The sequence below is a fragment of the Chiloscyllium plagiosum genome, chromosome 36 (genome assembly GCF_004010195.1).
Source record: "Chiloscyllium plagiosum isolate BGI_BamShark_2017 chromosome 36, ASM401019v2, whole genome shotgun sequence".
NCBI lineage: Eukaryota > Metazoa > Chordata > Chondrichthyes > Orectolobiformes > Hemiscylliidae > Chiloscyllium > Chiloscyllium plagiosum.
The window spans coordinates 17,437,145-17,454,564 of NC_057745.1; the positions used below are offsets into that span (position 1 = coordinate 17,437,145).

General features: G+C 41.8%; 1 protein-coding gene across 3 annotated transcripts in view; it reads left to right on the forward strand.

Annotated features, from left to right (window-relative positions):
- The window catches only part of LOC122541005 (SHC-transforming protein 1-like), a 142,298-nt gene that overhangs the window by 5,460 nt on the left and 119,418 nt on the right, over positions 1 to 17,420 (forward strand). Inside the window, exon 2 of one of the 3 annotated variants that reach the window (XM_043677433.1) lies at positions 2,370 to 2,461. The gene's annotated coding sequence lies outside the window, so the exon portion shown is untranslated. Of the gene's footprint in view, positions 1 to 2,369; positions 2,462 to 17,420 lie in introns of those variants that run through there. The other 2 variants (XM_043677430.1, XM_043677432.1) reach the window with 2 other exon arrangements.

The following is a 17,420-nucleotide window of genomic DNA, read 5'->3' on the forward strand; positions in this document are numbered from 1 at the left end:
AGCAAGAATCCAGAGAAAGTATATTCCTGTCAGGGTGAAAGGGAAGGCTGGTAGGTATAGGGAATGCTGGATGACTAAAGAAATTGAGGGTTTGGTTAAGAAAAAGTATGTCAGGTATAGACAGGATAGATCGAGTGAATCCTTAGAGTATAAAGGAAGTAGGAGTATACTTAAGAGGGAAATCAGGAGGGCAAAACGGGAACATGAGATAGCTTTGGCAAATAGAATTAAGGGGAATCCAAAGGGTCTTTACAAATATATTAAGGACAAAAGGGTAATTAGGGAGAGAATACGGCCCCTCAAAGATCAGCAAGGCAGCCTTTGTGTGGAGCCACAGAAAATGGGGGAGATACTAAATGAATATTTTGCATCAGTATTTACTGTGGAAAAGGATATGGAAGATATAGACTGTAGGGAAATAGATGGTGACATCTTGCAAAATGTCCAGATTACAGAGGAGAAAGTGGTGGATGTCTTGAAACGGTTGAAGGTGGATAAATCCCCAGGACTTGATCAGGTGTACCCGAGAACTCTGTGGGAAGCTAGAGAAGTGATTGCTGGGCCTCTTACTGAGATATTTGTATCATCGATAGTCACAGGTGAAATGCTGGGAGACTGGAGGTTGGCAAATGTGTTGCCACTGTTTAAGAAGGGCGGTAAAGACTAGCCAGGGAACTATAGACCGGTGAGCCTGACCTCGGTGGTGGGCAAGTTGTTGGAGGGAATCCTGAGGGACAGGATGTACATATATTTGGAAAGGCAAGGAATGATTCGGGATAGTCAACATGGCTTTGTGCGTGGGAAATCATGTCTCACAAACTTGATTGAGTTTTTTGATGAAGTAACAAAGAAGATTGATGAGGGCAGAGCAGTTGATGTGATCTACATGGACTTCAGCAAGGCGTTCGACAAGGTTCCCCATGGGAGACTGATTAGCAAGGTTAGATTCCGCTGAATGCAGGGAGAACTAGCCATTTGGATACAGAACTGGCTCAAAGGTAGAAGACAAAGGGTGGTGGTGGAGGGTTGTTTTTCAGACTGGAGGCCTGTGACCAGTGGAGTGCCATAAGGGTCGGTGCTGGGCCCTCTACCTTTTGTCATTTACATAAATGATTTGGATGCGAGCATAAGAGGTACAGTTAGTAAGTTTGCAGATGACACCAAAATTGGAGGTGTAGTGGACAGCGAAGAGGGTTACCTCATATTACAACAGGATCTGAACCAGATGGGCCAATGGGCTGAGAAGTGGCAGATGGAGTTTAATTCAGATAAATGCGAGGTGCTGCATTTTGGGAAAGCAAATCTTAGCAGGACATATACACTTAATGGTAAGGTCCTAGGGAGTGTTGCTGAAGAAAGAGACCTTGGAGTGCAGGTTCATAGCTCCTTGAAAGTGGAGTCGCAGGTAGATAGGATGGTGAAGAAGGCGTTTGGTATGCTTTCCTTTATTGGTCAGAGTATTGAGTACAGGAGTTGGGAGGTCATGTTGCGGCTGTACAGGACATTGGTGAAGCCACTGTTGGAATATTGCGTGCAATTCTGGTCCCCTTCCTATCGGAAAGATGTTGTGAAACTTGAAAGGGTTCAGAAATGATTTACAAGGATGTTGCCAGGGTTGGAGGATCTGAGCTACAGGGAGAGGCTGAACAGGCTGGGACTATTTTCCCTGGAGGGTCGGAGGCTGAGGGGGTGACCTTATAGAGGTTTACAAAATTATGAGGGGCATGGATAGGATAAATAGGCAAAGTCTTTTCCCTGGGGTTGGCCAGAACTAGAGGGCATAGATTTAGGGTGTGAGGAGAAAGATATAAAAGAGACCTAAGGGGCAACGTTTTCACGCAGAGGGTGGTACGTGTATGGAATGAGCTGCCAGAGGATGTGGTGGAAGCTGGTACAATTGCAACATTTAAGAGGCATTTGGATGGGTATATGAATAGGAAGGGTTTGGAGGGATATGGGCCAGGTGCTGGCAGGTGGGACTAGATTGGGTTGGGATATCTGGTCGACATGGACGGGTTGGACCGAAGGGTCTGTTTCCATGCTGTACATCTCTACGACTCTATGACTCAATGGTACATAATCTCTAGCTAATGATGGGACCTCTAACAGGAATATTTAGACTTGTCCTGTTGGAAGTTTATTACAACTTTAGTGGTATACAACAAAATGTTTCCTTGGTCAATAGTCAAATGCATTTCATATTTTTAGTACTGTTGTAAATTAATAGATAGCCACTACTTCAATAAAATTAAGTGGCTATGCCGGGCAATGCAACCTAGTAACAAAGAAAAACAGTAATAATTTTAAAATACATTTCTAGATATTACTCTCATTACTTCCTCCTTTTTTCTGTTTACCATACTGCATAGTTATTCAACACCAAGTTCCTCTTTCATCTCAGACGGGTTGCATGCTGCAGTCGTTTGGTCTTATTGAAAGTTGAAGAGAAATCATTTTGTGCGTAAGTAGAACTTATCTTTGAAAAGAATTCAAGCTGTACTCCGAGCATTTGTCTTTTGTCAATTAATGTACTTGATTGGGAAACGTTGAGCAGTTTTATGCAAGCTATCAGTGTCATTGGTTGTTCTATAGCAGCATTCTGAAACTGGCAGCTCCACTTCATGCTTCTTGTACATTCTGCACCAGATCCTGCCACACTTGTGGCTGTGATTTGTTAATGTGGGGAATTACAGGCTTCGCTGAGACTAGCAAAGCTGAAAAGTGAGGCTGCCCATCACCATCTATTTAGCTCAGTTTTCTTGGGTATCAAATGCATTGAACAACTTCAAAATAACACCAGGATTGACAAAGTGGTGCCAATAATGAGCACAAAATGAACATGGTTACTGCTCCGAACTAAAGGGTAGATCCATTAAAACCTCAGAAAAACTTCATTTGCTTCCAGTCCAAAAGGGCATTCAAGCCAGAGAAAATAACAGAAGAGATCTCTGAATTTTGTTCCGTGTTAATTAATTAACTTTTGCATCAAATTTGACACATTAATTGTATGAAGTAAGCATTATTATTTCAACTCACCAAATGCAGATACAGCCTGGAACTGCTGCCCCTGCCCCAGTGAGATGAGGATAAGGCTAAGGTCTGCACTCCCTCTCTGTCCATTCCTGCCAGAGGGATTCATCTCTATCTTTTTGCTTCATCTTTTTTGTTTACTCAGTGAAGTATTTATAGCTCTCTTATGTTCCTGATTATTTGAAGCTTGCCTCCAGGTACAATTAAAGTGCTGCCCTACTGCATTCCTTCTCAAGGGTGTCATTTGAGGAACCATTTTTCCAACAATGTAACTGAGGTATGGAACTATTCATGCGGGAAGTCTGAGCAGTCAGTCTTTGTGCCTCACTGCGACCTGAGCCAATATTTCAACATGTACTGTGGCTGATACAAGCACTTGATAGAATCAGATGCAATCAGAAACAGTGATGTGCATTCTGTACCTGCAATGCCGAGAAAATTGGAACTTCTTAACTGACGTGTTCATTAATCATGTGGGTGATGAATTTTATTGTAGTCATCTGGAAATAAGCTGATCATGTTGCAATTCACACTGAGCTCGATTTACCCTCATCCTGTTCTCGACAATTGATATTGGCTCCCAGTTAAACCCCTTGACGAACGCAGCGGAACAGAACACTTCTTTTATGTTGCCCCAGGGTTAAGACTCTTTGTACTCATTCCAATAGGGACCGTCAAATGACAGGAGGGGAAATCATGAGCAGCTGGCTCTGGCAAGGCCGTGTGTGGGATTAGAAAGTCAGACCTCCATAGTGAGCATCAAATATTCCCAGGTTAGGTGTGGCACAACCAGTTACATTGCATGAACGAATGACTGAAAATAAAAAGTCCGTCCTATGCCATAATTCGCAGTATCAGTGGGATCAGGTATCTGTGCTGATACATGCTCCCAGGGAATGAGAAGGTGCAATTATAAACTGTGTTCCAAATGGGAATGTGTGAAAATATATATCTGAATCATCAGCTGGCATTTCCCCAATAGCCATATTTCTAGACTTGCTCTGCTTCTTTCTAGCTAAACACTTGCAAGCAAAGTAATTCAGCCTCAGTCATTAGAGCATTGCATTATCCATGTTGGGCTTACTCTCCTTTTCTTTCTATGATGTCTTCCCCAGTATTTATATCCCACCCTCTGGCCTTTGACTTTCTGCTGGCTTTTCTGTAAATATTTCTTACTATTTTTTCGATTTGTTGTTCTTGTTCAGCCTGGAATGTCTTTCAGAGTGATGCAAATATTTACTGTCACATTAATCAGCGTCGAGCTTTTGGTTGACTATTTCAGAGGTTCTGCATGTTTTGATAGTTTTCTTGAGAATAGATCACTCCTTTCTCAGGAGTGTAGAATCCCTCTTACAGTAAGATAATCCTACGCTGATGAGATCATCTTTCATGTCCAAATTCACAATTCAGTTAGATCTAGCAGTGTGGCCATATACTGATCAATAGTCTTTCCCTCTCCCGTAAGCTCTGATGTTAAACACATACTGTCCATAAATAATGTTAATATGGGATCCAAAGTGTGTTTTCAAAGCTTTTAAAATCTCTTCTATCTTGCTTTCCTCTTCCTTGTCAGTGAAAGCCACATATAAAGTGAGAGCCCCTTGACATATTGTTGATTTTTTAAAAAGATAGATTGTTAGTACAATTAATGCCATTGTTACTAGTATACAAGACAGTAAATAATATGGAGTAGGAATGTGGAAATTACTACCACAAGGATTAGTTGAGGTGAATAGCATGGATGCATTTGAGTGGATCCCAGATAAGCATATGTGGAAGAATAATTTGCTGGCAGAATTATCTGAAAAATCATGTAAGAGACCATTTGGAGCGTAAACGCCAGTAACAGCAACAGCTTGTAATAACATACTGTATTTAATGTAGTAAAACTTCCCAGAGCTTTTAACAGGATCATTGTCAAAGAACATTTAACACAAAGTGACTTAAAAATGTACAGTATTAGTAATTGGTCAAAGAGTTGGATTTTGAGAAATGTCTTAAAGAAAGAAAAAGTGTGAGAGGAAAGACTTTGGGAGGGAATTCCTGAGCTTAGCACCCAGGCAGCTAAATAGACAATGAAGCCAGCGATGAGTCATATCATCACAAAGCAATTGCAAGATTGTGTTGAAGAAAACATGCTCCTATATTGCAGTGAGATCTGGGCGGTGGGTCATTTTGTTTTATCCATTCAAGGGGTACAGGCATCACTGGCTAGGTCAGCGTTTATTGTCCATCCCCAACTGCCCTGGAGAAGGTGGGTTGTATTTTTGAACTGTTGCCATCCTTGGTGTGTAGGAACATCCAGAATACTGCTTGGGAGGGAGTTCCAGAAATTTGACTCAGGGACAGTGAAGAAATGGCGACTTCCAAGTCAGCGAAGTGTGAATATGACTTGAAGGGAAACCTGCCTGCAGTAGTGTTCCCATGTGTCTGCTGCCCTGGTCCTTTTAGGTGGTAGAGATTGGGAGTTCAGAAGATGCTCAGCAAAACATAAGGGATGTTATTTGCATCATTAATGCTTCTGCTGCATCCTTCAGATTCAACCAGAGGACTATTGAATAAATGCCACTGTTTGCTTAAAGCCAGATACACAAGCATTCATAAAAAAAAAGCTGCAAAATCCATTTTGATGGACCTGGCCCTTTCTGGATGGCAGAAAAGTATCTTCCTATAACCAGATCCTGTTTTCTCAACTCTCAGATAGTCCTGACAGTAATGACTGTGAGGAAGCTTGTCACAATTACCCAAAATGGCATCAACTTGCCCATTGAGCTATGTAAAGCATTGATCACAGCACCTTAATTTTGAGGCAGAGCAATGGCAGAGAAGTAAAGAACAGTAAAGAAATCCTGTACTCCAGATCTGACTACCTCATGGAACAACGTGTCCTAAGTAGCCAAAGATCTCTGGGTGGAAAATCATCCTGTCCTGTCAGATGAAGTGCTAGCAGGAGGGACTAGATTGGGTTGGGATATCTGGTCGGCATGGACGGGTTGGACCGAAGGGTCTGTTTCCATGCTGTACATCTCTATGACTCTATGAAGACCTACAGAAAAAGCTCATGACCCTGAGTAGACATCATCCCCAAAATGAAGAACATTCACCACTACATTTAAAATCTGGGATCACTTAGAATCAAGAATCAGAGGAGTATTAATACTAGGGAGATAAGAAAGACTGGTGAGATGGGTGGGAGTGGCAGAAGAGCTTTGAAAAGAATATTAAATATAACTCCATGGAGTCAAAGAGTGTTGTGCTGGAAAAGCACAGCCAGTCAGGCAGCATCCGAGGAGCAGGAGAATCGAAGTTTCGGGCATAAGCCCTTCATCAGGAATGAGGCTTGTGGGCCGTGGAGGCTGAGAGATAATTGGGAGGGGGAGGGACTGGGGGGAAGGTAACTGAGAAAACGGTAGATAGATGAAGGTGGGGGTGAAGGCGATAGGTCAGAGAGGAGGGTGGAGCAGATAGGTGGGAAGGAAGGTAGACACGTAGGACTGTTCAAGAGGGTGCTGCCGAGTTGGAAAGTTGGGACTGGGAGAAGGTGGGGAGGATGGGAAGTGAGGAAACTGGTGAAATCCACATTGATCCTGTGTGGTTGGAGGGTCCCAAGGCGGAAGATGAGGCGTTCTTCCTCCAGGTATTGGGTGGTTAGGTTTTGGCAATAGAGGAGGCCCAGGACCTGCACGTCTTTGGTGGAGTGGGAGGGGGAGTTAAAGTGTTCAGCCACGGGGCGATGGGGTTGTCAGTGCGGGTGTCCCAGAGATGTTCTCTGAAACTATCTGCAAGTTAGCATCATGTCTCCCCAATGTAGAGGAGACCACATTGGAAACAATAGATGCTGTAGATGATGTGTATGGAAGTACTGGTAAATTTCTGTTGGAAGTGGAAGGATCCTTGGGGACATTGGGAGGCGAGGGTGGGAGGTGTGGGCGCAGGTTTTGCACGTATTGCAATGGCAGAGCAAGGTGCCAGGAGGGGAGGGTGGGTTGGTGGGGGTGCATGGACCTGACAAGAGAGTTGTGGAGGGAATGGTCTCCTCGAAATGTAGATGAGTTGGGGAGGGAAATATATATTTGATGGGGGGGTCTGTTCTTAGGTGGCGGAAATGGCAGAGGATGATGTGTTGTATCTGAAGGTTGGTGGCATGGAAGGTGAAGACCAGGAGGGTTCTGTCCTTCTTGTGATTGGAGGGGTGGGGTTCAAGGGCGGAGATGCGGGAAGTAGAGGAGATGCACTGGACGGCACTTTTGATCACGTAGGAGGGGAAATTATGGTCTTTGAAGAAGAAGGCTATCTGGTGTGTTCTGTGGTGAAATTGGGTCTCCAAGGAGCAGATTTGGTAGAGTCAGAGGAATTGGAATTAAGGGATAGCATTTTACAGGAGGCAGGGTGGGAGCTGGTGTAGTCGGAGTCGGTAGATTTGTATTGGATGTCAGTGTTGAGTTGGTTGCCAGAAATGGAGATCGAGTGGTCTAGAAAGGGGAAGGAGGTGTCTGAGATGGTTCAAGTGAACTTGAGGTCAGAGTGGTAGGTGTTGATGAAGTTGATGAACTGCTGAACCTCCTTGTGAGGGCATGAGTTAGTGCCGATACTGTCATTGATGTAGTGGAGGAAAAGGTGGGGAATGGTGCCAGTGTAGCTGTGGAAGATGGATTGTTCCACATACCTGACAAAGAGGCAGGCAGAGCTGGGGCCCATGCGGGTGCCCATGGCTACCCCTTTGGTCTGGAGGAAGTGGGAGGATTGGAAGGAGAAGTTGTTGAGGGTGAGGACCAGTTCAGCCAGGTGGATGAGAGTGTCAGTGGATTGGTGTGAGAGGAAGAAATGGAGAGCTTGGATGTCTTTGTCATGGCAGATAGATGTGTACAGGGACTGGATGTCCAAGGTGAAGATAAGGCACTAGGGGTCAGGGAAACAAAAGTCTAGGAGGAGGCGGAGGGCGTGGTTGGCGTCCTGAACGTAGGTTGTGTCCAGGGAGTCAATGTTGATCACAAGCACAGTTTCAGATGGCTTTCAGGGAGATGGAAGCTCTGCATGGGTAAGTTGGAATATTCAGATCTAGTGGCATCAAAGGAATGTATGGCAATTCCAACAGCTGGTGAGTTAAGGTAAGGCTGGAGTTGGACATTGTTATAGAGGTGCAAACAGGCCATGTTACATATGGTGCAAATATATAGTCAAGAGTTCATCTGCAGGTCAAGGCTACAAACAGTTTGGTTCAACCTTAAGCAGTTCCATGCTGAGAGGCTGGAATAGTTGCTAAGGAGTAGAGGTTGTGATGGACACGGGAGGTGGGGGCGCTGAGAGGGGGGCGCGTGATGAAAGACTTTGGTCTTCCCAATATTTAGTTAGAAACAATTCTTACTTTTGCCTGACAAAAATCAGTTTTTAAATTTTCAACTGACTGTGACTCATCAGCTTTTTGTGGAAGAAAGGCTCCAGATTTTCACTTTGTATAGCAAAGTGTTTCTTGATATCACTCCAAAACAGCCCAGTTTTAATTTTAAGGTTACTCTCCCTGTGCTGAACTTGTTGCCAGAGGAAATAGTTTAACTCCATTTACTGTCTCAGTTAGATCACTCTCATATACTCCAGCAAAGACAAGCCCTAATCTACGCAACCCACCTCCACTTTTAATCCTCTCATGCTCAGAATTAAGCTGATGATTCGGTATCAATCTTCCTCCAAGGTCAATATATCCTACCTCTGGTTCAGCGTCAGAGCTAACTGCACTAATCCGAACGTAACTTAATTTTCACCTTTTTTGATTCTGACCAGTTTGGATAAATGTGAATCATTCCATTAGATTTCTTTTTTAAAAATTGCTCCTGTCCATCTGCTTCCAGTGATTTTCTTTGAGCTATGGCTCTGTTAGTAGCATTTTCAAAGTTACTGAATTCTAGGTTCAATTTACATTCCAGGACTAGAGTAAGAATCAAGGCTGACACTTACCTGCAGGGCCAAGGGAGTGCCGCAGTGTTGAAGGTGCCATCTTTTGGTTGAAACAGTAAACAAAGTCCCATCTGCTTACTCTGGGAGATATAAAATATCCCATGGCATTACTTTGCAAAACAACAGCCAGGTGTCCTGACCAATACTAATCCTTTAATCAACATAAAACCTGTGATCCAGTCATGACCCCATAGTGCTGTGGGAGCTGGGGCTAGATAACAATGGCAGCTGCATTTCCTGCATGAATTATTACACATCGTGATGACTCTCTCTGAGGGTGGTGAAGGTGGAATCCTTTACCATAGAGGGCTGACAAGGATGGGTGACTAAGTATAATCAAAGCTAAGATCAATGGGGTGGCACACTGGCTCAGAAGTTAGCACTGCTGCCTCACAGCACCAGGGTCCCAAGATCAATTCCAGCCTTGGGTGAGTGTCTGTGTAGAGTTTGCACATTCTCCCAGTGTCTGTGTGGGTTTGCTCCGGTTTCCTCCAACAGTCCAAAGATGTACAGGCTAGGTAAATTGCCCATAGTGCTAGGTGCATTAGTCAGAGGGAAATGGGTCAGGGAGGGTTACTCTTCAGAGGGTCAGTGCAGACTGGTTGGGCCGAAGGGCCTGTTTCTGCCCTGTAGGGAATTTAATCTTTAATCTAAACAGATTTCTAACCAGTAAAGGAATCAGGATTACGGGAATAGACAGGGAAGAGGAATTAAAGATTATCCAATTAGCCATGATCTCATTGAATGACAGAGCAGACTCGATAGGCCAAATGTCTCATGGTCTTCCTTTCACAGTGATCAGTACAAGCCTTATTTATTTCTATATTTGGATCTCCAAATATAATTTTTCTAGAGTTACTACCAGCTGGAAAATCTTGCCTCTTTATGCCCAAAGAGGACGATTTCAAAATTCCCCACATTTTGTCTTTCTGACTGTGCAATCTGACTTATTATCATCAGTACACTTACAGATATAACATTTTATTCCTCCACCTAATCCTGTGGATGAGGCCCCTGGTTTGGAGCCCAGGGGAACCCCACTAGTCATATCCTGGTAAATAGAATACAATCCTGAGTAGGCAACAAAATAATCAACTGGGCCATTTAGAAAGTCTAAAGAATATGCATTTCAGAAAGCTGAGGTGTTTTCTCAGCTGCAGTATTTGAAAAAATTGGAAAACAGACTTGATAAACAAGGACTCACAGCTGATGGTAAAGCCTGATATATATTTTTTACAATATGTATGAATTACACTGTATTTATTTTGGCAAAACCTATATTTTTATAGTTTGCAGTGTTTCTGAAGGAACTTACAAAATTATTTCCTGTGCTTTTAGAACAGCTTGATGTGCCTTATTTCGCAAAAAAAAAGCAGTCCCACACAATTTCCTGATCTGTTACTGTATACTGCATGCAGCTGTTTGTTGCTCGCGAACATGGCCTGCACTATGCTCAATCACTTTCCCTTTGAATAGGATAAAAGCAAATATCTGAGACTGGGAATTAACAAAAATCCCATCACAGCTAACTCAGCGTTTATTCTGCTAACTGTGGAACTGATCTTTGTATAGTAAGTCATGAATGTTATTCTGGAATTTGATTTTGAAAAAGTTCTGCAATATTTATGCAAATGCTCACACAGTAGAAATGAATCATCTTTCTTTGTTCAGAATCACTGCAGATCATCATAGCTTTTGGATATATTAGATCCCATTTCTGAAGGATTTTTATTTTATTTGTGACTGCTCGTGCTTTTGCAAAATAGGTTTATGCTGCCAATTTATTTTGGTTAATGTGCCACTTAGAGTACAATAAATGGCATTGAAATAACATTGAGGACATTGAGAAAGTAATAATTGATACATTACCTTCAATGTCTGGAAGAGTTGACAGCTTAATGAAATATTAGGCATGTACTGGGATTGTTTAACACAGGGTCTAAAGCAATTTTCCCAAGGCCTTAGAAAACACATGACCCCTAGATATTGCCTTCAGCTGTGGTTGCAACTGCTGTCCAAAAGTAAGCATTCATTGGAAGAATGATCTCAAGTATGAAGAGGATGAGATGTGAGGAATCTCAAGTTTGAAGGTCCAGAGAGGAGCCAGGGCAAGTTACAAACTCTCAATGCTGGGCAGATGGTTCATATGCTGAGACAATATTCATGAACACAGATGTTGAAGTCAGTGGACTCCTATCCACCAGCTTGAATTTGTAATATAATTTCTTAAGGAGGAAGTTTCATTCAGGTGAATAGAGTAAATTCATTCCATTTCCGTTATCCACATTGATCACAGGAAAAATATCACTAACTGTGCTGAAGGCTTGTAATATATTATTATTTTTATTTGGAAGCTTGAATTCTAAAGTTGATGTAAATGGATTTTTGATTTTCAGTGCTGTGAAGGTCAAAGTTATTTTGAACAGTGAGATAGAGACAGAAATCATGTGACTTAAGCTAAATGACTCAAGAAACTCTCTGGTGAAATTATTACTGCTTATTGTTGACTTGAACTTTTATGACCAAGAGAAAGAGAGAGAGCCAGAGGCAGAGGCAGAGGCAGAAATAAGTCCAGTTGGAGAGAAGCATGTTGCAAGTCAGAAGAAAAGATTCATACTAACAGAAGGGCAGTTTTTAGTTGTGGTACTGATCCGGCCATACCGGTGAAAAGAAATCTAAAGCTGTTTTATCAGTCCTTTTGATTTTTTTCTTAGAATTAAGTGAGAAAAGTCAATGAGTTAGTCTTGCACCTGTGAGACTCGGGGACACATCCGGTGAAGGGACAGGAAGTTATCGGAAGGAACTGCTTGCAACCTTGTTGGTTGAGTAAAAAGTTTTAAAGCAAAGATAAGATTGACACTTCACTGGTGTCGTGTGCCTGTATAGGATATTGCTGGGAAAAAGGATTGAATCTTCCTTTTTACCATTTTAAATAAGAGTGTACTAAATTGTTTTCCAGATATAGCTTTGGTTTATTATAGAATAAAAAGAATGTTCTTTTTATTAACAGTGGCAGCATCTTGTGAATATGTTCAGTGACATATCATCACAGTAACCAAATTTCAAACATAAAGGTCTATCAAGCTATGTTTCAGTCTGGAATCTGACTTGTCCAGTATTACCATCAACGCATCATAGTCAAAGGGAATCCATTATGAAGATACTGCAAATTGTATTAAGCATGTTTCTTACTTTCAGAAATCCTTATCATGAAATCATTCCTTTGACAGATTTTCCTGCTTGAATAACTTTAGGTTTTTGTGCTCACAAAGCGCTCCATGTTTTTTTTTTGTCTCATGGCTTCTGCCCACACTATATCCTTTTGGTGCTATCCTCTTTCATTGGATATAAGGTTAATATCCCTCAAGTCGCATGGCTGCCTTGCCAGCCTGTCATTTGTTACTTGTCCACCATTCTAGCAGAGAAATTGTGTTAATGCCAGTGCTTCTGTTTTATATAGTAGTGGCTCTATATTGTCAATGACTGCCCTAAAACTATCACTTCAGCATAAGTCAACCCAGTAAAGGACTTAAACTCAGATTAATGAACAATTTACAAAGTTACAAAGTGTTAGGGGAAGTCTTGTGTTGCAGTGAGTACTGCCCCTGCCTCTGAGTTGGAATTCTTGGAGAGTGTGAATGACATTCCTGGAGAGTGTGAAGGTCTTCATAAAACATCTGAAAGGGTTTGAGAATTAAAGTGTAATTCTTTTCCACTCATGACAATGACAGGTGGTAAGAGTGCATACGATTCCTGGTCAAGTCACTGATGGAAAGAATCTGAAGCCTCTTACCTAATCACTTCATTGCAGACTTGCATTCTTGTTTTATGTTGTTTATAGAAAATCAAATTTCCAAAAGAATGTCGCAGGACAAAAATCCAATCCTGACAGCAGACACCTCTTTGAAGGGATTATGTTCAGCACAGACAATCACTCATACACTTTCTTCTTGAGTTTCAATTTGAGGTGTTTTTCTTCATAACACTCAGTCACTTCTCCTTTTCACCATTGTTGAATATGTCAGCTGCACTGATGCATCTGTCTTGGAAGTGCTCCTGCCTAGTGTCTTGACTATTACTGAATCTACAGAACCACAAATGTGGATCTTAAAATAGGAGTTCAAGTTTCAGAACAGATGGACAGATTTGATATCTGTGTTTTCCTTTACTCCTGCTACTTTTAAAACAAAACATTTTTGAACAGATTTTCCAGCTTGTACTAATGGAGGGTGAGTTGAGTTTAAATCAGAACAGCATCAGCTTTCCTCGTTTTCAGGGGTTTTACTGGGAAATATCAGTGACATACATCAGCTACTGTGGCAATGGATGTGGTAACTAGTCCTGCAAGGTCATAAAGCTAGAAATATACTGAGACAATGGCAGGGACGTTGGATGGTATATTAAAGGGTGACTGTTAGATAGCAATCTTATCATTCAAACACTGGATATTTACATGGTGGAAATTGTCTTGTGATATTACAATGAAAATTAGGTGTTCAATTTGTAAAAAAAAAATCCCAAACAAAGGCTTTAATTTATTCAGGTGAAAAAAATTTAATACTAAGATCAAAGACACAATTTTAGGGGGAGATGGTGATATAGAGGTAATGTCATTGAATTACAGGTCCAAAAACCCACACCTTAGAGATATGGATTCAAATCCCCAGTATGTCAGCAGGTGAAATTTAAAATTCAATGAATAAATCTGGGAGGGTTGGTGTCAGTAACAGTTATATAAAATAAAACAAGGCACAATTTTACCCAGGTGTTTCCCTTTTCCCACTACATATACCCATAGAGGCGACTGCTTATGCTCCATATTGGTATAAATGCAATGTGTCAAAAATTTTCTGCTTGAACATTTTTGAAGATGTTTAATCATATACTCCTAACTGGACAGAAGCAACATTTTTTTAAAAAGTGGAAAATTATAATGAAACTACAACTTTTTAAAAATAAAATTGTTCTGATACGGCTTTCTCCTGCAGTTTCAGTTTTAAGGATTTTAGTTCTCCTGCACATGTTGCACTTTAAAATAGCTCTGACAGAGGTGTTCAGAATTACAAAAGGTTTTGACATAGTTTGAAATCTGCTTCCTGTGGTTAGTAATTTGAGGATATGAAATTATCACAAAGAGACCGATGTGTGAATTTTTAATGGGCAGGGCTGTAAGGACATGGAAAGTCCTGTCAGAAACAGTATTGGAAGTAGAAACAGTAAATATTGGACAAACTCAGCCAGTCTGGCAGGATCTGTGGATAGGGAAACAGAGTGAACATGTTGAATCCAACATGATTCTTTTGACTTAAAGAGTTAACCTTCTCTCTCCAATAGATGCTGTCTGACCTGTTGCATATCTCCAGTACTTTGTTTTTACTTAAATGTTGGAAACAGAATTTATAATAGCTTCACAAGCAAAGTTAAGCAAATAATTCCAAAAGAAGTGAATATAAGGATAGCGGGAAAGCTGGGAACTGCTCACTCTTGAATATTGTTTTGTCAATGAGGAAGTCAATTCAGACTTGAAGGAAATGCCTACATTATAAATGACTGTGTGTCCTGAACAGGCAGGGGGCTGATTCATCAACAGATGTGTTCTGACTGTAATTTACAGTTAGCATCCCACTGTGACTATGACCCACAATATTGTCTCAGAGAGGTACACTAAGCTCACTAATTGATTAGCCACCAAAGGCTGAAGTTGCTAAAATACACATTGGCAAGTTTGTGATTATGCTTTAGGGAATGACTTTGCATACAGAGAAACAAGCGTTTGCTGATTTTGGAGATGGATTATTAGGAGGATAAAACTTGGGTGCTAGTAGAATCATTGAACAATTTTCTTTGACAATGGAGATCTGAAATAAAAATAGGATACTTGTGTGATCAAAATTGTTTCCTGACCTTTTTGAGATGGAGAGTGTGAGATTCCCAAAATGTATGTTTTAACTGGAAATCTAGTTCTTTCTTTAAATTAGCAATTATCTAAACAATACACTTTTTAAGAGAAGTTTTGTTTAAAGTTTGTGCGAAGATTTGTAGCTCGGGTGCTCGTTGCTGTGGTTCTGTTCACCGAGCTGGAAGTTTTTGTTGCAAACGTTTCGTCCCCTGGCTAGGCGACATCATCAGTGCTTGGGAGCCTCCTGCGAAGTGCTTCTTTGATGTTTCCTCCGGTGTTTATAGTGGTCTGTCCCTGCCGCTTCCGGTTGTCAACTAGAAAGTTGATTGAGGGCAAATGTTCACAGGTAAAGGGACGGCTGGAAAATGGGAAGCCTTCAAAAATTAGATAACGAGAGTCGAGAGACAGTATATTCCTGTTAGGGTGAAAGTCAAGGCTGGTAGGTGTGGGCAATGCTGGATGACTAGAGAATTTGAAGGTTTGGTTAAGAACAAGAAGGAAGCATATGTATAGACAGCAGAGATCGAGAGAATCCTTAGAAGAGTATAAAGGCAGAAGGAATATACTTAAGAAGGAAATTAGGAGGGCAAAAAGGAGACATGAGATAGCTTTGTCAAATAGAGTTAAGGAGAATCAAAAGGGATTCTATACATACATGAAGGGTAAGTAGGGAGGGAATGGGATCCCTCAAAGATCAGCAAGGCAGCCTTTGTGTGGGACCATAGGAGCTATGGGGATACTAAACAAGTATTTTGCATCAGTGTTTACTGTGGAGAAGGACCTGGAAGATATAGAATGTGGGAAAATAGATGGTGACACCTTGAAAAATGTCAGATGGGCCAATGGGCTGAGAAGTGTCAGATGGAGTTTAATTCAGATAAATGCGAGGTGCTGCCTGTACAGGACATTGGTTAGGCCACTGTTGGAATATTGCGTGCAATTCTGGTCTCCTTCCTATCGGAAAGATGTTGTGAAACTTGAAAAGGTTCAGAAAAGATTTACAAGGATGTTGCCAGGGTTGGAGGATATGAGCTACAGGGAGAGGCTGAACAGGCTGGAGCTGTTTCCCTGGAGGGTCGGAGGCGGAGGGGTGACATTATAGAGGTTTACAAAATTATGAGGGGCATGGATAGGATAAATAGGCAAAGTTTTTTCTGTAGGGCCGGGGAGTCCAGAACTAGAGGGCATAGGTTTAGAGTGAGAGGAGAAAGAGACCTATGGGGTAACTTTTTCACGCAGAGGGTGGTACATGTATGGAATGAGCTGTCAGAGGAAGTGGTGGAGGCTGGTACAATTGCAACATTTAAGAGGCATTTGGATGGGCATATGAATAGGAAGGGTTTGGAGGGATATGGGCCGGGTGCTGGCAGGTGGGACTAGATTGGATTGGGATATCTGGTCGGCGTGGATGGGTTGGACCAAAGGGTCTGTCTCCATGCTGTACATCTCTATGACTCTATGAATCTAGAAAGTGGTAAAGATGGATAAATCCCCAGGATCTGTTCATTGTACCCTAGAACTCTATGGGAAGTCAGAGAAGTATTTGCTCGGCCCCTTCTTGAGATATTTGTGACATCGATAGTCACATGGTGCGGTGCTGGAAGACTGGTGGTGCCACTATTTAAAAAAGGTGTTAAGAAGATGCCAGGGAATGATAGACCGGTGAGCCTGACGTCGGTGGTTGGCAAGTTGTTGGAAAGAATCTTGTGGGACAGGATTTACATGTATTTGGAAAGGCAAGGACTGATTAGGGATAGTCAACATGGCTTTGTGCGTGGTAAATCATGTCTCACGAACTTGATTGAGTTTTTTTGAAGAAGTAACAAAGACAATTAATGAGGACAGAGTGGTGGATGTGATCTATATGGACTTAGTAAGGCATTCAACAAGATTCCTCATGGTAGACTAGTTAGCAAGGTTAGATCACATGGAATACAAGGAGAACTAGCCATTTGGATACAGGACTGGCATGAAGGTAGAATACAGAGAGTGATGATGGAAGGTTGCCTTTCAGACTAGATGCCTGTGACCAGTGCAGTGCCACAAGGATCAGTGCTGGGTCCACTGGTTTTCGTCATTTATATAAATAATTTGGATGTGAACATAGGAGATATAGTTAGTAAGTTTGCCAATGACACCAAAATTGGAGGTGTAGTGGACAGTGAAAAAGGTTACCGCTGAGTACAACAAGATCTTGATCAGATGGGCCAATGGGCCAAAGAGTGGCAGATGGAGTTTAATTTAGATAAATGTGAGGTGTTGCATTTTGTAAAATCAGAACAGGACTTATACACTTAATGGTAAGATGCTGGAGAGCATTGCTGAACAAAGAGACCTTGGAGTCCAGGTTCATAGTTGCTTAAAAGTGGAGTTGCAGGTAGATAGGGTAGTGAAAGCGGCATTTGGTATGCTTTCCTTTATTGATCAGAGCTTTGAGTATAGGAGTTGAGGAGTCATGTTGCGGTTGTACTGGACATTGGCTCGGACACGTTTTGGAATATTATGTGCAATTCTGGTCTCCCTCCTATCAGAAGGACGT